We start from the raw sequence: 19,052 nt of genomic DNA, 5'->3' as shown, positions 1-19,052 counted from the left end.
TGTGTATGGTGTTAGGGAGTGTTCTAATTTAATTTTTTACATGTAGCTGTCCAGTTTTCCAAGCATCACTTATTGAAAAGACTGTCTTTTCCCCATTGTATATCCTTGCCTCCTTTGTCATAGATTAGTTGACCATAGGTGCATGTGTTTATCTCTGGGCTTTCTATCTTCTTCTATTGATCTATGTTTCTGTTTTTGTGTCAGTACCATATTGTCTTGATTACTGTAGCTTTGTAGTATAGTCTGAAGTTAGGGAGTCTGATTTCTCCAGCTCCATTTTTTTTCCTTCAAGACTGCTGTGGCTATTTGGGGTCTTTTTTGTCTCCATACAAATTTTAAGATATTTTATTCTAGTTCCGTAAAAAATGCTATTGGTAATTTGATAGGTATTGTATTGAACCTGTAGATTATTTTGGGTAGTAGTAATTTTCACAATGTTGATTCTTTCAATCCAAGAACATGGTATATCTCTCCATCTGTTGGTATCATCTTTAATTTCTTTCATCAGTGTCTTATAGTTTTCTGCATACAGGTCTTTAGTCTCCCTAGGTAGGTTTATTCCTGGGTATTTTATTCTTTTTGTTGAAATGGTAAATAGGAGTGCTTTCTTAATTTCTCTTTCAGATTTTTCATCATTAGTGTATAGGAATGCCAGAGATTTCTGTGCATTAATTTTGTATCCTGCTACTTTACCAAATTCATTGATTAGTTCTAGTAGTTTTCTGGTGGCATTTTTAGGATTCTCTATATATAGTATCATGTCATCTGCAAACATTGACAGTTTTCCTTCTTCTTTTCCAATTTGTATTCCTTTTATTTCTTTTTCTTCTCTGATTGCCATGGCTAGGACTTCCAAAATTCTGTTGAATAATAGTGGTGAGAGTGGACATCATTGTCTTCTTCCTGAACTTAGAGGAAATGCTTTCAGTTTTTCACCATTGAGAATGATGTTTGCTGTGTGTTTGTCATATATGGCCTTTACTATGTTGAGGTAGGTTTCCTGTATGCCCAATTTCTGGAGAGTTTTGATCATACATAGGTGTTGAATTTTGTCAAAAGATTTTTCTGTATCTCTTGAGGTGATGATATGGTTTTTATTCTTCCATTTGTTAATATGGTGTATCACATTGATTCATTTGTGTATATTGAAAAATCCTTGCATCCCAGGGATAAATCCCACTTGATCAGGGTGTATGATCCTTTTACTATGCTGTTGGATTCTGTCTGCTAGCATTTTGTTGAGGATGTTTGCATCTATATTCATCAGTGATAGTGGTCTGTAATTTTCTTTTTTTTTGTAGTATCTTTGTCTGGTTTTGGAATAAGGGTGATGGTGGCCTCATAGAATGAGTTTGGGAGTATTCTTTCCTCTGCAAATTTTTGGAAGAGTTTGAGAAGGTTGGGTGTTAGCTCTTCTCTAAATGTTTGACAGAATTCACCTGTGAAGCCATCTGTTCCTGGTCTTTTGTGTGTTGGAAGATTTTTAATCACAGATTAAATTTCATTACTTGTGATTGGTCTGTTCATATTCTCTATTTCTTCCTGTTTCAGTCTTTGAAGGTTGTACATTTTAAGAATTTGTCCATTTCTTCCAGCTCGTTCATTTTCTTGGCATAAAGTTGCTTTTAGTAGTGTCTTAGGATGCTTTGTATTCCTGTGGTGTCTGTTGTAACTTCTCCTTTTACATTTCTAATTTTATTGATTTGTGTCCTCTCCCTCTATCTCTTGATGGTTCTGGCTAATGGTTTATCAATTTTGTTTATCTTCTCAAAGAACCAGCTTTTACTTTTATGGATCTTTGTTAATGTTTTCTTTGTTTCTATATCATTTATTTCTGCTCTGATCTTTATGATTTCTTTCCTTCTGCTAACTTTGGGTTTTGCTTTTTCTTCTTTCTCTAGTTGCTTTAGCTGTAAGGTTAGATTGTTTATTTGAGAATATTCTTGTTTCTTGAGGTAGGCTTATATAGCTATAAACTTCCCTCTTAGAACTGCTTTTGCTGCATCCCATAGGTTTTGGATTGTCTTGTTTTCATTGTCATTTGTCTCTAGGTGTTTTTTGATTTCCTCTTTGATTTCTTCAGTGATCTGTTGGTTATTTAGTAATGTATTGTTTAGCCTCCATGTGTTTGTGTTTTTTACTTTTTTTTCCCTGTAATTCATTTCTAGTCTCATAGTGTTGTGGTCAGAACATATGCTTGATATGATTTCAATTTTCTTAAATTTACTGAGGCTTGATTTGTGACCCAAGATGTGATCTATCCTGGAGAATGTTTTGTGCACACTTGAGAAGAAAGTGTAATCTGCTGTTTTTGGATGGAATGTGCTCTAAATAACAACTAAATCTATCTGGTCTATAGTGTCATTTAAAGCTTCTGTTTCCTTATTCATTTTCACTTTAGATGATCTGTCCATTGGTGTAAGTGAGGTGTTAAATTCCCCCACTATTATTGTGTTACTGTCTATTTCCTCTTTTATAGCTGTTAGCATTTGCCTTATATATTGAGGTGCTCCTATGTTGGGTGCATATATATTTAGAATTGTTATATGTTCTTCTTGGATTGATCCCTTGATCATTATGTAGTGTCCTTCCTTGTCTCTTATAACATTTTTGTTTTATTTTAAAACCTATTTTATCTGATATGAGTATAGCTACTTCAGCTTTCCTTTGATTTCCATTTGCATGGAACATATTTTTCCATCCCCTCACTTTCAGTCTGTAGGTGTCCCTAGGTCTGAAGTGGGTCTCTTGTAGACAGCATATATATGTTTTTTTTTGTTTGTTTGTTTGTTTGTTTTTGTATCCATTCAGCAAGTTTGTTTCTTTTGGTTGGAGCATTTAATCCATTCACGTTTAAGGTAATTATCAATATGTATGTTCCTATGGCCACATTCTTAATTGTTTTGGGTTTGTTTTTGCAGGTCCTTTTCTTCTGTTGTATTTCCCACTTAGAGAAGTTCCTTTAGCATTTGTCATAGAGCTGGTTTTGTGGTGCTGAATTCTCTTGGCTTTTGCTTGTCTGTAAAGCTTTTGATTTCTCCTTCGAATCTGAATGAGATCCTTGCCAGGTAGAGTAATCTTGGTTTCAGTTTTTTCCCTTTCATCCCTTTAAATATATCATGCCATTCTCTTCTAGCTTGTAGAGTTTCTGCTGAAAAATCAGCTGTTAACCTTATGGGAGTTCCCTTGTATCTTATTTGTCATTTTTCCCTTGCTGCTTTTAATATTTTTTCTTTGTCTTTAATTTTTGCCAGTTTGATTACTATGTGTCTCGGCATGTTTCTCCTTGAGTTTATTCTGTATGGGACTCTCTGTGCTTACTGGACTTGGGTGGCTATTTCCTTTCCCATGTTAGGGATGTTTTTGACTATAATCTCTTCAAATATTTTCTCAGGTCCTTTCTCTCTCTCTTCTCCTTCTGGGACCCCTATAATGTAAATGTTGTGTTTAATGTTGTCCTACAGCTCTCTTAGGGTGTCTTCATTTCTTTTCATTATTTTTTCTTTATTCTGTTCCACAGCTGTGAATTTCACCATGCTCTCTTCCAGGTTACTTATCTATTTTTCTGCCTCAGTTATTCTGCTATTGATTCCTTCTAGTGTAGTTTTCTTTTCAGTTATTGTATTGTTCATCTCTGTTTGTTTGTTCTTTAATTCTTCTAGGTCTTTGTTAAACATTTCTTGCATCTTCTCAATCTTTGCCTCCATTGTTTTTCCGAGGTCCTGGATCATCTTCACTATCATTATTCTGAATTCTTTTCCTGGAAGATTGCCTATCTCCACTTCATTTAGTTGTTTTTTTCTTGGATTTTATCTTGTTCTTTCATCTGGTACATAGCCCTCTGCCTTTTCATCTTGTCTATCTTTCTGTGAATGTGGTTTTTGTTCCACAGGCTGCAGGACTGTAGTCCTTGCTTCTGCTGTCTGCCCTCTTGTGGTTGAGGCTATCTTGAAGCAGCTATTGTTAATACCCCATTTAAAGATGAGGAAATTGAAGTTTAGAGACATAAACTTGTCCAAAATTATTCTGCTGGTGGTGAAAGTCCTCCTGCAGAGGCAGGGAGAAGTTGTGGCTCACCATGGGGACAAGGTCACTGGCAGCAGAAGTTCTGGGAAGTACTTAGTGTGAGCGCTCCTGGAGTCCACCATTAGGCCCACCAAAGTTTCTCTACCTCATTTTGTAATCTTTTGATATTGGTAATTGGGGGTATCTGAATGACCCAGGAAATAAAAGAAAATGAGCAAATTTGGCATTTGGATGTTTCAGTCCTCTTTCTTCCCTATCTAATAAAAACATCAGCTGCTTATTCAAACTTAGATGTAAATGTTTAAAGTGTTAATGAGTCAGAGATTTTGCATTTAAAACACAGAGATCAAATCCTTAAGGCATAGAAATTTCCATGGTGTTATTATAAACACTACTGAATTTGGGCTCCAGTGTTTCTGAAACCAAATGACGTGGGTTATTTGCTTGTCTTTCAGGTGGAAGGACAAATGTTTCTAAAGCTCAGTCAGACCAGGAACCTGTATCAGGAGCAGCACATTTGCCCATGGTTTTCACCCTTCTGGATTCACTCTGCCAGTAGAAGGCTGCCTCTGCCTCCCAGGAAGCATGTGCTTAGTTTTTGACTGTTACTTGCCTATTACTGGTCCCAAAAGAACAAAATGAGGAGATCAAAACTTTCAGGCCAAACACACAAACAAAACCCCTTTACTTACGAAAAGGAAGGCTTCTGTGGGCTGGAATTTAGGACAGCTCAACTTTTAAATTTCTTCTTCCAACTCCAAATTCACTCATTTTTCTTTTCTCTCTCTTTGGAGTTTCTTTCTTTTCTCTTTCTTCGCATATTTTTATTTTCCTTTAAAATTTTATAGTTTATCTTTCCTGGCGGGAGGCTGATAATACAGCAACTATTTCTTTGGAAAGCAAACAAACAAGCAAACAAACAATCATGTATTGTAATTGTGGCATTGCTTATTTCCATGGTGTAAATACTCCTTTCATGACTAGTTTGCCTTGTGTGAGTATGTGTGAGCAGACTATAGCACACCACGAATTCCCTCAACCCCTCTCTTTCTCACACACGTGTGCACACACACAGACACCTAAAAAGCCACCCATCGGAGAGATAAAGAGATGACTAGAGAATAAAACTCTGCAACTAAAGAATAGAGTCAAGAATTCCTCCACTTATTGAAGTGCCATTTTGGTTTCCTGGTATTTGAAGTTTTGGGCCAGCTATGTTCTACCTCTTCTCTTTAGAGTTGGGGAAAAATTCAAATCTCAGCTGAATTCTCACATTTTTTTTCCTTCTAATAAAAAAATGAGCCCTAGGGAAGAGGAAAAATCTGAAGAGTTAATGTGTGTGTTTTCACTTGTTGCTTTGAGATTCAGAACTTTTGTTCTATTGTCAGTTTAAAAAACAATTTTTTTATTTCTCTTTAAATCAGTGGGGACCTGGAGATGATGAGCCTAGGACTTGGTTTCAGCCCTGGGACAAAACATCATAAGATTTAAATCATATCTTATAGATTTGCATACCATTTTTTTTTTCACCAGGGAGTTCTAAGCATGTTGAAATGTGCAAGTTTCACTCTCAGTATTCATTTCCAATTGGTTTTCTTTCCTTTCAGCATTTTCTCCTCTCGAAGATTTTTCTCTCTTTCCTTTTCTTTCTTTTCACTCAATTTTCTCTTTAATTCCCTCTCTTCTCTATGCCTTTAATCACCCTTTTCCTTTCCATTTTTCAGTCCTCTAACTTTCTTTCCACCTCTGACTTCACTCTTTTAAAAATCTTCACCCAAACTTCTCTTACACGACATCACATGCAGTAACATGTCTTTGCAATACATTGAAATATTTTGCAGTAAGAAAAAGGTCATTGACATAAACAGTGAGACAGCCAAAATGGGATTTGAAGCTGTGGAAGGAGAGGGAACATTCAGTCACAACTGAGAAATGAAATATTTCCTGCCATATCAATAAACAAAGGATGACACAGTCATCAATGATTGCAACCCTCCAACGTGAGCCCCGGAAACCAGGGCTGAAAAGAATACCTGCCATCTAGCAGCCATCAGACTGCAACCACTCCCTGTGGTGAGCCCTAAGGAAACACAGGATGTGTCCAGATACTGGCTCCAGATAGCTAAGGTGCATATCAAAGGAAGGACTTCATTGATCCCAGACTCTCTATCTTCCCATAATTAGAAAAGTGATAAATTCCTTAAGATATCTGGTTTTCTTTAATTAATAATAATCTTTTGATGTTCCCAACTTCCTGTCCTTTTTTGCAACACTCCTATATATCCTGGCTCCTCCCTAGTATCCTCAGAGCAGTTTCTCAGAGATATCTGAAATGCTGTCTCCTGGGCTGCAGTCCTCAGTTTGCCCTAAATAAAACAACGCACAACTCTCACGTTGTGCATATATATATTTTTTTAAGTCAACACAACCTTAAGAAAACACTGGAGTCAAAGTCAGTATAAGTGCTTGTCATTAGGACTGTTCAGCCCGTAGCTCTGCTGCTTCTTTCTGGCATATGACAGTATGTATTGAGTTGGGTGTAGCCATGATACAGGTGTAGGCAGGTAAAATGTGAGCAGCAGCAAGATTATTTCAAGACAAATTTTTTTGGAGCTGATGACATGACAGTTTACAAGAAGGTAGAGACTCAGTCAGCTTGGGTCCCAGAGTGAAGATAAAGCAGGACAAAACCTCCTTGTGGTGAAAATGTAAGATGAGCAATAAATAAAATTTGGAGGTTGTTTTTTACACAATGCATAACATAACCTATTCTGAAAAGTACAGCAACCAAGAGGAGAAAGCATAAAATAAGCTATTGGGTTTCAGAGATAAGAGTGTAGAAGCTCAAAAAGAAATGAAAAATGAGGCTAAATTACTGTCACTTCAAGGAAGATTTCCCCAAGAGTATAAAAGATGGCTGAAACTAATCCTGTATTTTGGATGAATGCAGAAAGCACTAATTCCTGTTGTCCATGCACATGACATGTTTAAGGTCCAACAAATACTTCAGAGCATTTGCAAATGTTGCTGCAGCTAGTCAAGAGGAAAATGTGCCTTGTCAGAAGTGTTCCCATCCATTATTCGCAAATCACTGCTATATACAACTTGAGGTCTGTGCCAACCTGGGATGTAAGTGAACCCATTATTTTCTCATGATATGGGATAAGCAGTATTCTATCATCATTTTCATACTTCATTCACTAAAAAATATCTATCAGATATTTATTTGAAACCAAAGGATATTTTGGAGTTTTATCTTTGTTATAGTTAATGTAATATACCCAGAAGGGTATCAAATAGGAAATAAGAAAAACTGAGCAACTGCTCAAATGCTGCCAATACTCGACCATATAATATTAAGTAAACAAACCCAAAGCTCAATTATTCTCATCTATAGAATGAGGGATGGTCTCAAAGATCACATCTAAATTGAATGCATAGAAGTCACAGCTTATACAAAATACTAATAATTGATCCTTGACATGGCTGTGATTTGCTGGAGGAAGCTAGTCCTGTACTAGTACTCAGGGGATGTCAAGAACTGTGAACTATTTGAAAGCAAATGAGTTACTCTGCCACAGTTTAATGGATACAGGCAGAAGACAGGACTTTCTTGAGTAAGAGACAAAAGACTTTGTTACTCACATCAATAGCAGTAGTGAGAATAGCAACATGCCTTATAGTAGTTCCTTAAGCCCCAGTTCCCACAAGGTGATGTAAAGAGGGCTGAGCCACCCCTACGCAGGCAGTGAGTTAACATTTCAGGAAGAAAACCTTAGCTTGGGAAAGCCAAGTATTTTATAATGAACATCAAGCAAGTCTGCCCTTAGTCCAGAGGGAGACATCATCTTTATTACACAGGGCAGGAAGTGTGATTGCCCTTTGCTCTAGAGGGAGATGCTATCCCTTGTCTTCAAACTTGTTCTTTGTTCTTGTGGGAGACACCAGTTCTATTTTCCAAAGAAGTTCACTATACGAACATCCCTGAAAAGAAAATTCAGGACAAAATCTATCAGTGTGTTTGCTCACAACATATGTGGAAATATGTAAAACGATGGAGAATTGTCTCCCCAAAATAAGTACCCATTGTTTTCACACTATCATGATTTCTGGAACATTTTCATGAATAAACCACTCCATCAACCACTTTGACTAATCAACTCATCTCATATAGCATTTAATTGAGGAATCTAACAAGATTCCGAGAAGCAAGATGCTGTCAACTTGAAATATTTGACCTCAGCCGTATCTCCAAATTCTCGTTCCTAACCAGTTGAACAAAGACCAATCCATAAGGTCTACTTTAGAAAGCCAGGGGGCCTTCTCCTCATGTTTCTGTATTGACCTTTCCACTTGGCCTGAGGTGTTAATGCAGGCACAGCAGATAGTATGAGGTGTTAATGCAGGCACAGCCACAGTTTCCACCTCGTCCTTCAAGGAGGAAGTCTATGGCAATTCTATCATCCACAATAATAGGCAATTAGTTTAGGTTAACCTGAATACCTCCTAGGGCCTAGGTGGTTTCATTGGTCATTTAAGGTAAAGTGAAGGGCAAGTTTTGCACCACCTTTTCCAATTAGATGGGCCCCATATTAAGGATAACACCCAGCATGTGCACAAAGTAACAAGATAGAAGATATTTATCCCTCTCTCTATAAGGGATAATTTTATCAACAAATATGAGAGATTTCAAAACCATATCTGGTATGAAATTGCTAGAACAATGCCAAACTAAAATAAAATAAATTATATATTTCATTTACTGCCTAAATGTTATAATTTAAAGTGTCCTTCTCTGATGCTACTAGGTAAAATTTTACTCCTTCATAACCCATAAGACCCTTTATCAAAAAATGTGAGAATGAATGTTCACAAACACCACCTTGGACAAGCACTATATGAAGGCAGAATAGGTATTTCCCACAAAGCATGCAGTTAAGCAGCTCTGATTTAAATAAATTTCTGCCACTTGCCTGACATTTTGTCTGATATTCCTACCCTTAGATATAAATTTGTTTATGTCTATATAATATATAAATATATAATTCATTTACATCTCTATCTATATAAAATGAAGGGTTTCCTGCTCAAAGCAAATATCCTTAAAAAGAGAAATGCTCTCAGTCACTGTTTAGTATCCACACATTTTCAATTAATATGACATCTTTTCCACTGTGACTGCACCAATTTAAAAGAAACTTCCTATGAGATGAGACCCACAACAGGTCAGTTCTGAAGACATCAGAATAAAGAAAGGTGTAATAGGATAAATATGAAAATTGAGGGATGTATAGGGTGGGAAGGAGGACCATGAACATTGCAGTTTAAGGGCACAAGGTGTCAAAAGCCCAGAGCAGGGAGAAACCTTCAAGATGATGGAGGAGTAAGATGTGGATATCACTTTCCTCCCCACAAATAAATCAGAATTATACTAACATGTGGAACAATTCTAACAGAACACCTACTGAATGCCAGTAGAAGACTTCAGACTTCCCAAAAGTCAAGAAACAGCCCATGTATCTGTGTAGGGCAAAAGCAAAAAGAAGAAAAACAGAGACAAAAGAATAGGGACAGGTCCTGTACCTCTGGGAGGGAGCTGTGAAGGAGGAAAAGTTTACACACAATAGGAAGCCCCTTCACTGGTGGTGACAGGGGGAAGCTTCAGAGCCACGGAGGAGAGCACAGCAACAGGGATGCAGAGGGCAAAGCAGAGAGATTCCCACACAGAGGATCGGTGCCGACCAGCACTCACCAGCCTGAGAGGCTGGTATGCTCAGCCACCGGGGCAGGTGGGGGCTGGGAGCTGAGGCTCGGGCTTTGGAGTTCAGATCCCAGGGAGAGGACTGGGGTTGGCTGTGTGAACACAGCCTGAAGAGGGCTAGTGCACCACAGCTGGCCGGGAGGTTGTCCAGGTAAAAGCCTGGACCTGCCTAAGAGGCAAGAGACAAGTGTTTTAGGGTGTGAGAGGAGAGGGGATTCAGAGCACCACCTAAATGAGCTCCAGAGAAGGGCACAAGCTACAGCTATCAGCACAGACACCAGAGATGGGCATGAAACTCTAAGGCTGTTGTTGCATCCAGCAAGAAGCCTGTGTGCAAGCACAGGTCACTATCCTCCCCTCCCCTCCCAAGAGCCTGTGTAGCCTGTCACTGCCAGAGTCTTGTGATCCAGGGACAAATTCCCTGGGAGGGCACACAGCACACCTTATGCTGTTGCAATGTCACGCTGGCCCCTGATGCCACAGCCTCACATTGCATTCTGTACCACTCTTTCCCTCTGGCCTCAATGAGCCAGAGCCCTCTAATTAGCTGCTACTATAACCCCATCCTATCTGAGCAAAGAACAGACACCCTCAGGTCACCTACATGCAGAGGTGGGGCCAAATCCAGAGCTGAAACCCAAGAGCTCTGTGAACAAAGAAGAGAAAGGGAAATTTCTCCCAGCAGCCTCAGAAGCAGTGGATAAATCTCCATGATCAACTTGATGTATACTGCATCTGTGAAATACCTGGAGAGACAATAAATCATCCCAAAATAAAGTAGTAGAGTTTGGGAACAACTGTAGACTTGGGGATTGCTTTCTGCATCTAACTTGTTTCTGGTTCTATGTTTATCTTAGTTTAGTATTTAGAGCTTATTATCATTGGTAGGTTTGTTTATTGATTTGGTTGTTCTCTTCCTTTTTTTTAATATATAGATATAGATATATATTTTTTTCCCTTTTTCTCTTTTTGTGAGTGTGTATGTCTATGCTTCCTTGTGTGATTTTGTCTGTATATATTTGCTTTTACAATTTGTCCTAGGGTTTGATTGGTCCGTTTTCCTTTTTTCTGTTTTTTGTTTTGTTTTGTTTTGTTTTATAGATTTTAGCACTTGTTATCATTGGTGGATTGTTTTTTTTTTTTTTTTTTTTGGTTTGGTTGCTGTCTTCTTTCTTTTATAGTTACTTTTTATTTTAAAATTTTAATTATAATAATTTTATTTTATTTATTACTTTTTTTCTCCCTTTTATACTGAGCTGGGTGGCTGACAGGGTCTTAGTGCTCCAGCTGGGTGTCAGGCCTGGGCCTTTGAGGTGGGAGAGCAGAGTTCAGGACACTGGTCCACCAGAGACTTCCCAGTTCCACATAATATCAAATGGTGAAAACTCTCCCAGAGATCTCCAACTCAGTGCTAAGACCCAGCTCCACTCAATGACCAGCAAGGTTCAGTGCTGACACCCTATGCCAAACAACTAGCAAGACCAGAATACAACCCCATCCATTAGCAGAGAGGCTGCCTAAAATCATAATAAGGTAACAGATATCACAAAACACACCACCGGATATGGTCCTCCCCAGCAGAAAGAAAAGATCCAGCATCATCCACCAGAACACAGGTACCAGTCCCCTCCACCACCCACTGAACTAAACTTAGCCAATGGGGACAGACACCAAAAACAACAGGAACTATTAACCTGCAGGCTGCCAAAAGGAAGCCCCAAACACAGTAAGTTAAGAAAAGTGAGAAGACAGAGAAACACACAGCAGATGAAGGAGCAAGGCAAAAACCCACCAGACCAAACAAATGAAGAGGAAAGAGGCAGTCTACCTGAAAAAGAATTCAGAGTGATGTTAGCAAAGATGATCCAAAATCTTGGAAAGACAATGGAGAAAATACAAGAAACAGTTAACAAGAACCTAGAAGAACAAAAGAGCAAACAAAGAGAGATGAACAACACAATAAATGAAACTAAAACTTCTCCAGAAGGAATCAATAGCAGAATAACTGAGGTAGAAGACCAGATAAGTGAGCTAGAAGATAAAATGGTGGAAATAACTACCATAGATCAGAATAAAGAAAAAAAAATGAGAAGAATTGAGGACAGTCTCAGACACCTTTGGGACAATGTTAAACACACAAACTTTCAAATTATATGGGTCCCAGAAAAAGAGGAGAAAACAAAAGGGACTGAGAAAATATTTGAAGAGATTAGAGTTGAAAACTTCCCTAATATGGGAAAGGAAATAGTCAGTCAAGACCAAGGAGCACAGAGAGTCCTATACAGGAAAAAATCCAAGGAGAAACAGGTCAAGACACATATTAATGAAACTATTAAAAATTAAATACAAAGAAAAAATATTAAAAGCAGCAAAGGAAAACCAAAAAATAACATACAAGGGAATCCCCATAAGGTTAACAGCTGATTTTTCAGCAGAAACTCTACAAGCCAGAAGAGAATGGCATGATATATTTAAAGTGATGAAAGGGAAAAAACTGAAACCGAGATTACTCTACCTGGCAAGGATCTCATTCAGATTCGAAGGAGAAATCAAAAGCTTTACAGACAAGCAAAAGCTAAGAGAATTCAGCACCACCAAACCAGCTCTATGACAAATGCTAAAGGAACTTCTCTAAGTGGGAAACACAACAGAAGAAAAGGACCTGCAAAAACAAACCCAAAACAATTAAGAAAGTGGTCATAGGAACATACATATCAAAAATTATCTTTAATGTAAATGGATTAAATACTCCAATCAAAGGACATAGACTGGCTGAATGGATACAAAAATGAGACCTGTATATAGGCTGTCTACAAGAGACCCACTTCAGAACTAGGGACACACACAGACTGAAAGTGAGGGTATGGACAAAGATATTCCATGCAAGTGGAAATCAAAGGAAGGCTGGAGTAGCAATTCTCATATCACAGAAAATAGTCTTTAAAATGAAGACTATTACAAGAGACAAAGAAGGACACTACATAATGATCAAGGGGTCAATAGAAGAAGAAGATATAACAATTGTGACTATATATGCACACAACATAGGAGCACCTCAATACATAAGGCAAATACTAACAGCCATAAGAGGGGAAATCAACAGTAACACAATCATAGTAGGGGACTTTAACACCCCACTTTCACCAAGGAAAAGACCATCCAAAATGAAAATAAATAAGGAACCATAAGCTTTCAATGACATATTAAACAAGAAGGACTTAATTGACATTTAGAGGACATTCCATCCAAACACAACAGAATACAACTTCTTCTCCAGTGCTCATGGAACATTCTCCAGGATAGATCATATCTTTGGTCACAAAGCAAGTCTTGGTAAATTTAAGAAAACTGAAATCATATCAAGGATCTTTTCCAACCACAACACCATGAGACTAGATATCAAAAATTACCAGAAAAAATCTGTAAAAAATACAAACACTTTGAGGTTAAACCATACATTACTAAATAACCAAGAGATCACTGAAGCAATCAAAGAGGAAATCAAAATTACCTAGAAACAAAAAACAGTGAAATCACGACAACCAAAAACCTATGGGATGCAGCAAAATCAGTTCTAAGAGGGAAGTTTATAGCAATACAATCCTCCCTCAAGAAACAAGAAACATCTCAAATAAACAATGTAACCTTACATCTAAAGGAATTACAGAAAGAAGAACAAAAAACAATCCTACTTTAGCAGAAGGAAACAAATCATAAAGACCAGATCAGAAATAAATGAAAAAGAAATGAAGGAAATGATAACAAAGATCAATAAAACTAAAAGTTGCTTCTTTGAGAAGATAAAATTGATAAACCATTAGTCAGACTCATCTTGAAAAAATGAGAGAAGACTCAATTCAATAGAATTACAAATGAAAAAGGAGAAGTAACAACTGACAATGTAGAAATACAAAGGATCATGAGAGATTACTACAAGCAACTATATGCCAATAAAATGGACAACCTGAAAGAAATGGACAATTTCTTAGAAACGTACAAACTTCCTAGACAGAACGAGGAAGAAATAGAAAACTTAAACAGACCAATCACAAGCACTGAAATTGAAACTGTGATTAAAAATCTTCCAACAAACAAAAGCTCAGGACCAGGTAACTTCACAGACGAATTATATCAAACATTTAGAGAAGAGCTAACACCTATCCTTTTCAAACTCTTCCAAACTATAGCAGAGGGAGGAACACTCCCAAACTCATTCTACAAGGCCACCAGCAACCTGATACAAAAACCAGGCAAAGATTTTGCAGAGAAAGAAAACTACAGGCCAATATCACTGATGAACCCAGAGATGCAAAACCCAGAGATGCAAAAATGCTCATCATAATACTAGCAAAAAGAATCCAAGAGCACATTATAAGGATCATACACCATGATCAAGTAGGCCTTATCTCAGGAATGCAAGGATTCTTCAATATACAAAAATCAATCAATGTGGTAAACCATATTAAAAAAAACTGATGGAGAAAAATCATATGATAATCTCAATAGTTGCAGAAAAAACTTTTGACAAAATTCAACACCAATTTATGTTAAAATCCTCCAGAATGTAGGCATAGAGGGAACTTACCTCAGGATAATAAAGGCCATATATGACAAACCCACAGCCAACATCGTTCTCAATGGTGAAAAACTGAAACCATTTCCTCTAAGATCAGGAACAAGACAAGGTTGTCCACTCTCACCACTATTATTCAACATAGATTTGGATGTTTTAGCCACAGCAATCAGAAAAGAAAAAGAAATAAAAGGAATCCATATCGGAAAAGAAGAAGTAAAGCTGTAACCCTCTGCAGATGACATGATACTATACATAGAGAATCCTAAAGATGCTACCAGAAATCTACTAGGACAATCAATGACTATGGTAAAGTAGCAAGATAAAAAAGTGATGCACAGAAATCTCATATTCCTATACACTAATGATGAAAAATCTGAAAGAGAAAATAAGGAAACACTCATTTACCAATGCAACAAAAAGAATAAAATACCTAGGAATAAATCTACCTAAGGAGACAAAAGACTTGAATGCAGAAAACTATAAGATGCTGACTAAAGAAACTAAAGATGGTACAAAGAGATGGAGAGATATACCATGTTCTTGTTGGAAGAATCAACATTGTGAAAATGACTATACTACCCAAAGCAATCTACAGATTCAATACAATCCTTATCAAACTACCTATGGCATTTTTCACAGAACTCAAACAAAAAATTTAACAATTTCTATGGAAACACTAAAAACCCCAAATAGCAAAATCTATCTTGAGAAAAAAAATCGGGGCTAGAGGAATCAGGCTGCTGGACTTCAGACTACACTACAAAGCTACAGTAATCAAGACATTATGGTACTGCACAAAAACAGAAATATAGATCAATGGAACAGGATAGAAACCCAGAGATAAACCCATGCACATATCATCACATTATTTTTGATAAAGGAGGCAAGAATATATAATGGAGAAAAGACAGCCTCTTCAAGAAATGGTGCTGGGAAATCTGGACAGCTACATGTAAAAGAATAAAATTAGAACACTCTCTAACACCATCCACAAAAATAAACTCAAAATGGATTAAAGACCTACATGTAAATCCAGACAGTATTATACTCTTAGAGGAAAACATAGGCAGAACACTGTATGACATACATCACAGCAATATCCTTTTTGACCCACCTACTAGAGAAAAGGAAATAAAAGCAAAAATAAACAAATGGGACCTAATTAAACTTAAAAGCTTTTTCACAGCAAAGGAAAACATAAACAAGAGGAAAAGACAGCCCTCCATATGGGAGAAAATATTTGCAACCGAGCAACTGATGAAGGATTAATCTCCAAAATTTATGAGCAGTTCATGTAGCTCAATATCAAAAAACAAACAACCCAATCCAAAAATGGGCAGAATACCTAAATAGACATTTCTCCAAAGAAGGTAACCAGATTGCCAACAAACACATGAAAGGATGCTCAACATCATTAATCATTAGAGAATTGCAAATTAAAACTACAATGATGTATCACCTCACACCAGTCAGAATAGGTATCATCAAAAAATCTACAAACAATAAATGCTGGAGAGGGTGTGGAGAAAAGGGAACCCTCTTGCACTGTTGGTGGGAATGTAAGTTGACACAGCCACTATGGAGAATAGTCTGGAGTTTCCTTAAAAAACTAAAAATAGAACTACCATACTACCCAGCAATCTCACCACTGGGCATATACCCTGAGAAAACCGTAATTCAAATAGAGTCATGTACCACAATGTTCACTGCAGCTCTATTTACAATAGCCAGAACATGGAAGCAACCTAAGTGTCCATCAACACATGAATTGATAAAGAAGATGTGGCACATATATACAATTGAATATTACTCAGCCATAAAAAAAAATGAAATTGTGTTTTTTGTAGTGAGGTGGATGGGTCTAGAGTCTCATACAAATTGAAGTAAGTCAGAAGAAAAAAATAAATACCGTATGTTAACACATATATATGTGATCTAAAAAAAAAATGGTCTGAAGAACAGACTATTTTTTAGGGTCAGGATAGGAATAAAGATGCAGATGTAGAGAATGGACTTGAGGACATTGGGATGGGGAAGTATAGCTGGGATGAAGAGTGAGTGTGGCATGGACATATATACACTGTCAAATGTAAAATAGATAGCTAGTTGGAAGCAGCCATATAACCCAGGGAGATCAGCTCAGTGCTTTGTGACCACCTAGAGAGGTGGAACAGGGAGGGTGGGAGGGAGACGTAACAAGGAGGAGATATGGGGATATACGTATATGTATAGCTGATTTGCTTTGTTATACAGCAGAAACTAACACACCATTGTAAAACAATTATACTCCAATAAAGATGTTTAAAAAGTAAAATAAAAATAAAATAAGCCTTTTATACCCTTGAAACAAAAAGTAGCTGGGAGTCTGAGAGACTTTGACTACTGGACAAACTGAATGTAGACTTGGTACAGGGTTTCAGGGAAGGGTCCTCATTTTTGTCATTTATTCACTGAATGAGCTTGGACAAGTGAATTCCCCTCTCTGAACTATGGTTTCATCATCCATAAAATGAAAAGAATAATTTTGCCCTTGCAAAAAAAGAAAAACAGAGCCCAGAGCAAAAAAAACAAAAAAAAAGAAAAAAGAAAACCCAAAAGTGAAACACACTGTAGAGATCAGATTGTGTCAACATCTCAGTTTTGCCTAATAATGCTCTTTTAGGTTATAAGGAGTTGCTAAATGATTGGAAGCTGGAAGCAGAGCTTTTCCTGTGATGGAGTGTCCCATTAAAGCATACTGGCTCCTTTTATTTCAGAACAGTGTTGACCCAAGTCCAATGAGATCCATCAAACATCCCTTCTCTGCTGAGTCATTTAGCCACAAGAAGAGGTTCACTAATCAATTGCAAATAGAAAAACGGGGAAGGTGCACACAATAACAAACAATCGAAAGGTATCATGTAAGATTTCTAACACCCTTAAAAGAATTCAAGCAAAAAAGAAAAGAAAATACTGTTTGGAAATTATTTTTAGGGGGAACCTGAGCACAAGACCACTGTACCAGGTTTATAATAAGCAAAAGATATTACCTTTCGTCTCTAGGAATGATAGATGGATGATCATGAAATTGTACAATTTGGAAATGGTTTCCCCACCACTGCCTGAATACTGAGCTCCTGCATCTCACATCCATAGCTCAGATTTTATATCACAGAATCTAAAGGGAGACATGAGGGGCTCAGCTGTCAGACAGTGTTGATACCACACAGCAAGGGCTGTTCAAATGGACAGATTTTCAGTGGGATGATTCCGAACTCAATCGTTAGTCACTCACCCTTCATGGCTTAACTGCTTTAATTTGTTTATCTTGTTTGGTCATTAGTTTTGTCTAGATTTTATATTCATTATTCTGTATCGTATCTCTGACATTTCAGTTTAGGAGGTGATTGTTTACCATATACATTGATTCTCCCAGGCCCTCAAATATTCCACAATCGATGCTAACAAGATAGTAACTACGAATAGTCATTATGTGGCTATTTTGGGACATATTCTCTGTCTCATTTTAATTCATTCTTATATTTCCAGTCTCCTGTGGACTCTCACATATTCCTTTTGAACATTTACTCTTTAATCCTACCCAGACAGAGCCTTTGTATCCCTTTGGAATGAATAAATACAGACTATCTCAGGTGATTTAAATCTCTCTCTCATGTGCCTTTAAAAATGCACACCTTGCTTTTATCAACCCCATATTTTGCACTTTCAAGAGAAAACACTGCAGCTGGTGAAGGTGCTCTTATCAGCCTGTGTTACAGACAAGGGGACCAAGTGGGGACAGGCTTGTCTTCTTGGTTCCTAACGAGTCACAGACAAAGAAGGAATGTATTATGGATGTTGTACATCATATGTCTGGCCTGTTTGCTATTGTATTTTTGTTGCTAGTTTATCTATTTACTGCACCTGGAGTTTCCATGTGGCCTTTAATTGGGACTGAGCAGGGAACAGTTACTCCTGTGGCCTAAGTAAATATGGACATCCCTAGGTTTCCTGGGAGTTCACTAAACTTGGTGCAAACAACTCCCTTATCCTAAGGGAGCCAGCCTTGGTACTAGTAAAAACTGTCCCTTCCACTCTCTTTCTTTGTGCTTTTCTAGCTTTACTTGCCCTTTTGTTTTTTCTCTGTAGTGGAGTGACCACTGGTATAGCTGCCATTGATCCACAATTAGGAAAGTCTGTTGAAGCTCCTTGGAATATTTAGATGAATTCCATGTATTGGCAAAATTGCTGTGCATAGCATTCCTTCTCTACCTCATGTCCTTATGCTACAACTTTCATATAACAATAGTATAGTGCAGTATAGAATAGTATAATATAACTTGGTATGAAAACAGACAAGTTAGCTTAAATGGCCATGGTTTTATGAGTAGACCTAAAACAGGCTCTGCTTCCTGCTATTCTAAAAAGATCTCACCTACTTATGTCAAACTGCTCAGACATTCTGAGCAGTTATATCAATAAGCAATAAATACCAAAATGTTACTGAGTTATGCAGGATTGTGTGAGCAGTCAAGCACCTCTGGCCAAATGCCAGACTATCCAATACAAGGTCTGATGCACTGTGTTTCACTGCACTGTGCCCTGAGACTTGCTTTGGAAGAGGCATGAGATGGAACAAGATGGTGAAAGGAGTGTTTCTACTCAGCATCATGTGAGGCTCATACACTGGTGGTTTAATTCTGAGCACAA

This window comes from Delphinus delphis, chromosome 13 (genome assembly GCF_949987515.2).
Source record: "Delphinus delphis chromosome 13, mDelDel1.2, whole genome shotgun sequence".
Classification (NCBI taxonomy): Eukaryota; Metazoa; Chordata; class Mammalia; order Artiodactyla; family Delphinidae; genus Delphinus; species Delphinus delphis.
This window is presented reverse-complemented; position numbering follows the sequence as displayed.